General features: G+C 41.7%; 1 protein-coding gene across 2 annotated transcripts in view; it reads right to left on the minus strand.

The window, feature by feature from the left end:
* Positions 1–7714, minus strand: part of shisal1b (shisa like 1b) — a 44236-nt gene extending 36522 nt beyond the window's left edge. Inside the window, exon 1 of one of the 2 annotated variants that reach the window (XM_065957020.1) lies at positions 7417–7710. The gene's annotated coding sequence lies outside the window, so the exon portion shown is untranslated. Of the gene's footprint in view, positions 1–7416 lie in introns of both variants that reach the window. The other variant, XM_020645880.3, reaches the window with a different exon arrangement.
* Positions 7715–10474: the final 2760 nt, after the last annotated feature.

Consider the following 10474-nt stretch of genomic DNA (forward strand, 5'->3'; position numbering starts at 1 on the left):
ACTGCTCCAACTCCAAACGCTAATGGTGTTTTGGCAGCCAAGTTTATACAGCCTGTTAGAAAAACCCCTTAAATGCAAGGAACCGTTGATGTAGCGTTCCAGCAGTCATTATTGGACGTGTTGGTTGACTGGCCACCGTGGCGGGATTGCACCTCATTAATGAGGCTGTCCCGGTGTTGACCCATGCTGAATGATCTCGGCTCGCTTAGCATAAGTTTGGCAGTTCTTCTATGAATAATAACTTCCTCGTATGTCCTGAAATGCTCCCTGGATGCTATTGCGCTCAACTGTAAGTGCTAACATTTTAACTTAAAGTTCAATTTAGCTGATTCCTGTGACTGGAATTTATCTTTCATGATCAGAATGAACAATAGCAGTCACCTGCTGTTTTTCACTGATAATATGTGATTATCGTCTCTTTTTAACTTAAGTCATTACTGGACAGAGGGATAAAAATTATTATATTACATGGTGAATAAAGAATTAGTCATTTGAGCCCATAATGACTCATGGATTATAGTGAGTTTTTATATAACACGTTTTCTCTGTCAGCATAATGAGCACGTTTATGTTTGGTCCTATAATATCTAAGCAAATCTTCACACATGCAAACAAGAAGCCTGTGATTTAGAAGCTTAGTCTCTCTCTCTCTCTCTCTCTCTCTCTCTCTCTCTCTCTCTCTCTCTCTCACTCTCTCTCTGTCTCTCTATCACACACAAACACAAACACCTTCTTTCACATTCATACACACAGATCAACTTCACTAACTATTGCAGGATAATTACACAAAAAAAAAAGACAATTACAAGGAAAATTAAGGGCAGGTAAGAAGTAGGAAAAACATCCACACAGATTTTAGCCAATCAGACAATGTCCAATGAAAGATAGACGTTAGGCCAAAGGACTGTTTAGATCTGAGAAAATGTAAAAAAAAAAAAAGAAAGAAAAAAGGTAATGCTGGTGCGTTGAACATCCTGTTGTGCATTAATGCCTTCAAGAAGCTCACAGAAAATGTAGACGTGATGAGAAATAAAAAACTTCTGGCACCCCCAACAAGAAAAAGACAACATCCTCAGAAGCCTGCTACAAACTTTTTAACATTTTTTTGTAAGAACATAATCAGAAGAAATGCAACAAGGGGTTGGTTTGTATTGCTACTTCTCAAAATGTGCCGACTGGATGTCAGGCGCTTCAGAGATAACTTCACCTCAAAGAGTAGCAAGGTCATAAAAGTAATTAAGGGGAAGAAGAAAAAAACACATAAATTAGAACTTAATGACCAAAGTAACAGATTTGTCTGCAAACTCTGCACAAAGTCTTTACACATCGCCGGTGTCTGTTGGCCTCCGTCGAGTTTTCCCTCGTCACAGATTCGGTTTGTGATCTTTACAGACAGGATCTCAAGGAGCAGCCAGGGATGGAGGGTTTACAGTTTGGATGGATGAACATCAATTAGAGACATTAAATTATATTTTGTGTAAACTTTAACAACTAATGAATTGTTAATTGAGGACCTCTTTAAGATTTGCAAAAGCGTACCATAGGCTCAGAGGCTATTACAGATAGAAAAGGTCTATTGGAGATCTTTCAGAGGAAGGTCTTTTGTTACAAGAAATTAGAAATGGACTAGAGTTTTTTATGCTTTTTAAAGCCTGAAAAAGTTATTCACCCTGGACTACATAAAAGAGAGACCTGCACTTTTAATTAAAAAAAAAATAGAAAAGGTCAATGTGACAAAATAAGCCCAACACAAAGATGAACTAACTGCTCCCTTTCAGCCTTCAACAACAAATGGAGTACAGCTTCATAACAAAGTGGGCTAGTTTTTCAGCTGCCTGGCCCTCTGCTTCACTGTTTTGGTTCACTCTCTCAGCTATAATGTTGTTTTCTTTCTGCAGTAGGCAGCTTCTTCTTTTTTTTTTTTTTTTTAGCGACAAAGCGCTGAGATCCCACTGTACTGGACGTGCTCAGCATTAATAAGCAGACAGATGAAGTAAGCTGCTATCTGGTGAACATAGTGGATCATTTAGTAACCAAAGAGCCTCTTATGTCTCTCTGAAGTAGACTAAAAAGAGACGGGGGGTGGGGTGCATATTGGGCTTATAATGGGTTACTTATTTCATATACTGCTGCTAAAGATCAATACAGGTCTTCCATGCTCAGGAAGCACTTCACATTTATGATTTAACTAGGAACAACTGCCCTGCACTGTCAGAGTTGTATACAGAGTAGAACTATTTCATAACTTAAAATCTAACAGTTAATCCAGTGGTTTTTCATGTCCAGCTGATTCTCCAGCCCCCTCACTCGTCACTTCTTGTTGACTCTTAAGATGCATTTAAGCGGTTACCCTGACATGCTCCTTTTATCTGGTGATAAAAAGCTTTTTCTCTCTGTTGCATGGCTTAGCCAAAGTGACAGAGGCTCTGCTGCACCTCTGGCACTGTAATCAACAGCATGAGTTTGACATCGCCGTTTAACCCTTTGTCCCCTCCTCCAGCATCTCTGCTGTCGCTCAAGTCTGCTTTCTAACTACAACACCTCAGTAGTGGAGGACGGTTATTTGCACATATGGCTACATATGGAAGTTGTTTAGAGCAGGTGAATCTATCTTTGTTGCCTGCTTTGAATTTGGATGCCTAAAGATTATCTCAAGATTCTCCTGATGTTGTTGTCTTGTTTGTTTGTTTTTGGTTCTGCTTCTGTGTTGTGGTTGTATATTTATATATTAGGTATTGTCTTCTATGTCGCTTCTAGGCTATATATGCAGACCTTACAATAAAATTTAAAATGTATTAGTATTTTTTTGTACGTCTTAAAAATGTTACTTATGCTTAAATTCTGCTTTGCAGTAAAAAAAAAAATAAAAAATGTTAGTAATTATCTTGTGCACACAATATAATTAACTTGTGCGCAAAATATATATTTTTTTAACTTTTTGGGACTTCAGTGGCTCTGTACACGACTGTTTTAATATAAAGTAAATCAAATATAAAATAAACACAAGAAAGAAGAACATATTTGAACCATGAGTATTCGGCTGTATCTCTTCTTACAAACATGTGATTTTGCATGTCAATCCATTGTAAGAACATGAATGGTTTTGATGATTACAACTTTTCACTCACAGGCCTTATGTTGCACTGATCTATGAGGTGCTGCAGTGGAACAAGTCAACTGGAGGTCGATGAGTCGATGAGGAGGCCATGTGGAAACCCGCCCCCCCCGTCTGTCCGTCACAGGTCAGACCCCGGTACACCAAATAATGAGAATTGAGTGGGGTCAATGAGGAAGGAGTTGGGCCATGCATAAAGATTTCAATGCCAATGTGTCAATATTATTGTTATGCTCCGAGAGTTTTCTCTTTTTTTCAAATTCCCCCTCGAGAGAGAAGACCCCTGACCCTCTCCCCTTAATTATGGTTGTTCAGAACTGTTAAGGGAATGATTGCATTTTAAAAGAGTACAATTCAAATGGAGCTTATTATTTATGCATTGGGATGAACAATAGCCATAGTTACTAATTTGCATAGTGGATGCACTCCGGTAAATATTGCCCTGACCTTTGATTTCCCTAAGTAGTTTGTTTCTGATTTAACTGTTTCAGCAGGGTCAATAATACAAACGCCTCAAATGAGTCACAATCTGTGTTATATTTCTCCGCTTTATAGTGGACCAGACACTCAAATTCAATCATAGTGCAAACACAGTGCGTTAATATTCATAACAGCCACTGGGTGAACCTGTGTCTGAATTTCAACAACTTGTTCGTTATTTGATCATTCCTTCAGCCTCTTGTTTCAGTTGCTGCACACAGATATTCACCACCTCCTTCCCCCACAGCTACACAACACAGCTCAAAGCTATTTACATATTTACATCGAGGAGTTATGATAAAGAAGAATGCTCTCATATATTGACATTTACATATATTGAAATGATGTACAGGGCTGTTTTATCTGCTGCAAACATGCCATGAGTAAAAAGTGTTTTTTTTTACTTGTGTGGCTAACTTGTGTGGCTGTGGCTGTGAAAACTGAAGTGTTCCGGTATTTTTCTTAAAGTGGGGTCAGGATGCACAGAGTCAGTCAACACATGGAGCGAGGAACTGATATTAGCATTGACAGTATAATGGGACAAAACGCGAGCTGGCTTTTTGCCTCTAGCGTCTAATGGTTACCGTGTTGAAGCACACACGGGTCATACATGGAGGGAGAGCAACAGCTGATGAGCAGAGACTGTGTGTGTCAGTATGTGTGTAACTGTGCGCTATTCGCTATCTGTAGGCCTCCCCTTGATTATCATCTGTTCCGTGGAATCTGATATGAAGGGAAACTGGCATCAAATGCAACATCAACGCTGCATCAAGGAACTTGCTTCTGTCAGCCTCGCTCTCTCTTTTTTCTCTCTTCCTTGCTCCCCCCCACGCGTAAACATATAACAATAGACACGCACGCACACACACACGCGCACACACACACACGCACACACACACACACACATACACACACACACTTTATCATGTAAGCACATTAACATTCACACTGTACAAACTTCCTCTCTTTCAAACTCTGCCTCTCTCTAACAATCAGACACGCATATGTTGAGATCAACACAATTTAAAATGCATACACACACACACACACACACACACACACACACACACACACACACACACAGAGCCAAGCCCAGGGCAGAGGAAGCCAGTGTGAACCCGGGGGAGAGAGATGTCACGATGACAGACAGGCCAAATGAAAATAAATGCAGAGTTTTTCTGCACCGCAGATCAGAAAACAAGACACTTCTGTGCGCGCTGCGCGGCCGCATGCTGCTGTTTATTTTGGAATGTAGAATGTAATTATTCAGCTGCCAGTGCTGCTGTTGGTGTTATTAATCAGTTAAACTCTCAGCTGGAAACTATTCAATATGATGTTTCTGAAGGGGGTAAGTGGGGGGGATGTGGTCAGGCAGTGCACTCAGAAAGTCAGATCTAAGCCTTTGCTCCATTCAGATGCAGAAGTTTTTCGCTGAGTTTTGAAATAAACAACTAAACTCAACATTTGAAGATTAATTTCATTCTGTCTTGAACTGAAATGGAAGTGAGGACACACTTTGACCTAACCACGACTGAGAAAGGACTCTGAAATCACAGAGTAAGTTTGAGCTCACTGTTTATACACATACAAAGTCTAAACTCTGACACTTCCAGATAAATGTCTGGTTCAGGTGTGCAGTAATGATATCTGAGATACAGCTGCGAGTATTTCGCCTCATCCGGAGCGTGACAAGAACCACCACCGGTGAGATGACGATACCACAGTTGTATTAATTTCAGCTCCGCGTCTCTGACTTTTATGTTTGAGAATCAGGCACTGAAAAGTCTTCTTCTGCCAAAAGATTGTCTGCATCTGGTGCCGGCAGCCACTCTGCAGCTTTCGACTCCAGTTTGATCATCTGTTCTGAATTCGAAATGCTCCTCAATCCAAATTTTCACCTTGAGGGCCTCTGCCAAGTCACCGGTCACGACGCCTCTCCCTGCTCCACCCTCTTCCCCCTGGTGTGAGTGTGTGCAAATGTGGACCCAGTGCATGTGTTATTCTGCCTTTGTGCATATGCCTGGCGGGGAATGTGAGCGTGTACAGCCTGGCGTGTGTACCGTGTGCAGGCATTAACACCGTCTCAATGTCACTGACTCCTCCAAGTAGGAAAAGTCAGCGAGCCACTGATGGCCTCAGTGCAGTCGTCCCTGTGAGGCAGTACTGAGGCTGTGTTAGTGTGCCTGAGACAAGGTGACACAAGAAACAGTCCTCTACTGATGACTGACGGCCAGATCCAACTGTTCTGACCTCACTTATGTGGAGGTGACTGTGAGACAAACACAGTCCAGAGAATAAACACAGAGTGAGGACGGTCAAAGCGCTAATCTGCAGCTGAAAGCAAATTCTTTCTGTATAAACACATCCTGCCGAAAATAGACTAACACTTCACTATCTCTGAAATAAATGGACTGTAAGGTTTAGGCTTGTGCAGTATCTCTCCTTTTGTGTCAAAACATTTATGAATAATTTCCCCGTGTATCTCCACCTGTGTTTACGCCGAGATCAGGACGCTCTTTCCCTCCCTTACAACATTTAATTTAACAAGGAATCTTTAAAAAAAAACTTACGTCAGGAGCCAGAGGGCAACCTCAGCGTCCCTGGGCACTCTTATCTCACCCACGCTGAAATAAGGCTGTAAGGATGCTTTGTGACAAACTGTGAGCAGAGAATTGCTGGATTGTTTTTGATCACCTGCTTTAAATAAATACCCTGAACAAAAGCAGAGTCCTCAGGGAGCTCATTTATTGTATAAATTACTCAACCGCTCATCCATTCATTACAGAGACCTGCATACTTGTTCATCCAGGTATCACAGAATTTCAAGGCGGGTTGTAATGTTTTCATTAATTTTTTTCCCATCCTCCTGTTGTTCAGCTGATTCAAGGTGTGGATAGATTCTACCACTTGTGGTAATTAAATGTGAGGGCTCACCTAAGAGACTCGCTACCTGCAATAAACACATGAGAGACGTATAATCCATGTGCACGCAGCCACGCATACAGTACACAAACACAAAAACACAATCTCTGTGCACATGCACTTACAGTGAACACACACACACACACACACACACACACACACACACACACACACACACACACACACACACACACACACACACACACACACACACACACACACACACACACACACACATAAACAATGCTCACTGTCATGCAAAATCATAAAAGCTCCTAACAGCTGCCCCCAGGGCCAGTTTTCACACAGACACGCAGGCGGCAGCAGGATTTTTCACAGAGGAGCAAGCTTTTGTGTGAATGAACAAAGGGAATCTCCTTCCTCCTCTGCCTCCTCATCCCCTCTAAATCCTATCATGTGCCACCATTCGTCTCCCACACGCCTGTTTCCAAGTTACCGGCGGAGTCGTCTGCCAATCTCTCTTAATTGCCTCCTGTGCAAAGTGACGACTGAGGAGATCCGAGCGATGAGAGCAACGCTTTCCGTAGCCTCTTCCTGCAGCTCACCCACTGCTGAGCCTCTACCTGAGAACAACATCGTGCACCTTTGGGAAATTACACAGTTGTGTTGACCGTTTGTGAAACTTCAGCAACCAACCATGGAGACCTGCTATGTGAAAAAAAATACCTTGAAAACGTAACTAGGGGACTTTTAAATTGAAAAAGAAACTCAATTAATTGAACTGCTCTGTGAGGATATTTAACGTATGCCTTAATGGACACTACGGTATTGAAAGCACTTGAATATGAAACGGCTTGAATAGAAAATGACTCCTTAGAGACAAGAAAGTAAAGAACAGGGGGTAAAACAATAATGACAAGCAGCTTTTCCTCACTAACCTCACTCAGAGAACAAGAGATCTTCACGCTCGCAGAATTTGCCACCCTGTTGCTCCTTGTTTCCTCTTCCTTTGTTGTGTCTTCCTCACACATAGATCCTCCTCATCCTCGGGACCCGTGTCGGAGTTAACAGCTCATGAGGAGGGGGGGGGGGGGGGGGGGAGAAGCCGGGCAGAAGAGAAAGGAAACACACCCAGAGAAGAAAAGAAACACACTCTTCTCGCCCCTAAGTCCTCCTTGGCAGTGTATCCCCATCCGTCAGAGCGCAGCGACTGCGAGTGTGTGAGCAAAGAGAGAGAGAGAGAGCGAGAGAGAGAGGGAGGGAGGGAGGGAGAGATGAAACGATACTGAGTAAGTGGGCGAGGGAGAGAGAAAGTGAGAGAGGAAGGAAGGGGAGAGAGAGGAGGGTGATCCTCTACACTGCATGAGCTCCTGTTTATCTCTGTGTCTCCTCTGCATGCATTCCTTCCCGACACAAGCCACAAGGTCAGAAGCTTTTACAGTAACGAGACTTTGTTTCCTCTGGAGGGAAAAGACTTCCTGTTAGTCCTTCACTCAACTTCCCTCATGAGTGAAATCACTTTATATTTACTGGTTTAAAAAGAAAAAACAAACCTCCTTCCTATTTCTCTCTCACTCTTGCAAACACGACCTCACTCTCTTCCTCTGTATTTTGAATTATTATCAACCTAGTGAGAGTAGATCTCCTTATCTCCTATCTCCCATCACTGCCTGTCTAGAGGTTATTCACCTAACAAGGTCTGCGCTGCAATTTAAATTTTGGATACGCCCTGAACATACAAAAAATAATGAACCAGAGACAGTGTTAATGTATAAGGAATAAATAAATACAGCTTTTTAAAAATATACATAATTTGATGATAAATGTTTTGAGAGTATTAAGTCAAAATAAAAAAATAAAAAAATAAAAACACCATACAATTAGAATCAATCTATTTCAGCTCTGCTCAGCTGTTTACTGCGAGGGGTCGACCATGCACCCCTTCACTTAAACTTGATTTTTGTCTGCCTTTCAATATCAAAACAGACTTCACACAAACATAGAACTCAATTATCCTGCTTTTGTTTTGACTGGTGACAGTTCAAATAGGAACATTTAATATAATTATAATTTATTACACTTTGTTTTCATTTTGGGTGAAAATTTCTATTTTACAATAATTTGAATGCATGATGTTTTTTTTTTTTAATTTTAAGAATATTATGCATGAGTGATATTTTTTAAATTAACAAATTCCAGTATCTCCTGCAGATCTTACCTCTACCTCTAGGTGTATATCTACCCCCATTGGAAAAACACTGGACTACAGGAACATGTGATTGTAGTTTTTCACCTAACTCTTCCAGCTTCAAAGTTTAAGATTTTATTGATAAAACACTCCACAGGTAATCGTAGTTATTTTAGCCAAATCCCAACTCTCATAAACACATGTCGTCTTTTAGTTGGGAAGATTTCAATCAAAACGATCAAAATAACAGAAAAAAATGTTTTTTAAAGTGAGACTTTCTGCCATGGTTACAGTAAAAGTGTAATTGTAAAAGTGTTAAAACAAAAAATTGTCGGTTGTGACTTGGTCTTGCAAGCGTCAGCACAGCCGGTGTGTGTGAAAACTGGGTGTTTGTGCGATCCTCTGCCTCTTTGCTCTACTGACTCCTGATGTGACATGGCAGACAGAGAGCTTAAGGGTGTCCCCCGAGTACACTGCATGGCTGTGTCAATTTGCACGTGAAACGGTGGATCAATTAGGGCACACACATCAGTAAAAGGTGACTCAGGGGTCGACTTGACAGCTTCCTCTGTAATGTTGATAAAGTGTCAGAACGTCATGAGTCACACAGACAGACACGCACACCATGAGGGAAGTGACAGAAATCCTCGGTCACACCCCAGATGAAGCGATGAAGAAACTCAACAGAGCGGGGAAACGGTGGGGACCAACATATGGCCGTGTTGTTTTGAGGCTGCACGTTAGCCCGCTGACCGGGCGAGCAAAAGGTTCTCCTGCAGAGCACTGTGGGTACTGAGCTGTCTCTGTTGGCAGGTGATACTGCAGGATACAGGCTCTTCTAACAGAATGAGGGTTTCTGTTTCTATGGGAAGTAGGGAGGCCTGAGGTATGTTACAGTATGTGAAGACTGGGTTGTATGTTGTTCAGCCAGGAGGAAGTATGGACAGTCAGGAGTGGTATAATGCATCCTCACAGTGTGTGTTGGTGTTGGTGTGACACCATGTGGACTTTAATTGTTGTTTTGAGGCAATAACTGTAACGACTCAGACAAGTAGCATAGTCATTAACAAACCAGCTCAATCATCCAAATGCCGTATTTTGTGCTGCTCTCCAGCAATCAGTGCAAATACAAACACATGAAAGGATTAATAGCCAAACCATGTCCGTTTTTCAAGAGCTTCTGAATGAGAAGATAAATAGGAAAACCAAAATGATTTCAGTTTTCACAAGAAAGAGCTGTGATAGCCTTTATATGGAAAGTGACTCTCACCCACAGCGCTATATAGTAACTATTATATATTTCCCTTAAAAACCTCATGAAATATAAAGTGGCTTGAAATGTTCTTGGAAAATGAGGTCGTAAGAAATGACTGCAAAGCAGGGGAGCAGATTGTTTGCTGGCGGCACATGGTCACAAGATAAAACCTCTCTGAAAGCACTCATGTCTTCACACTGTACACACTGTACATCCGCCATGCTTTGTTTTGGGAGTTTTACCTCTTTTACCTACCAGTGGGTTTGAATCCTCTTTGGACTGGAGAGGCTGAATCGCCTTGGCTCATTATTCATGTAAAAAAGGACTGTTTGCAGCTTCACCTTAATCATACCTCTACTTTCTAAAAGCTGAAATTAAATAAATCGATTCCAGTTCCATTTTCTCCTGCTCTCCTTAATCGTGCTCATCTTCCTCAACAGAATCAGCTGATAGAAGCCATTCTGTCTCTGTGGCCTTTTCTTTCTTTTTGCCAAGCTCTGGGAGATTTCTTTGAATCCTTTTAGGAGGCTCCATAAATGTTGAGGATCAGCTT

Source organism: Labrus bergylta, chromosome 7 (genome assembly GCF_963930695.1).
Source record: "Labrus bergylta chromosome 7, fLabBer1.1, whole genome shotgun sequence".
Classification (NCBI taxonomy): domain Eukaryota; kingdom Metazoa; phylum Chordata; class Actinopteri; order Labriformes; family Labridae; genus Labrus; species Labrus bergylta.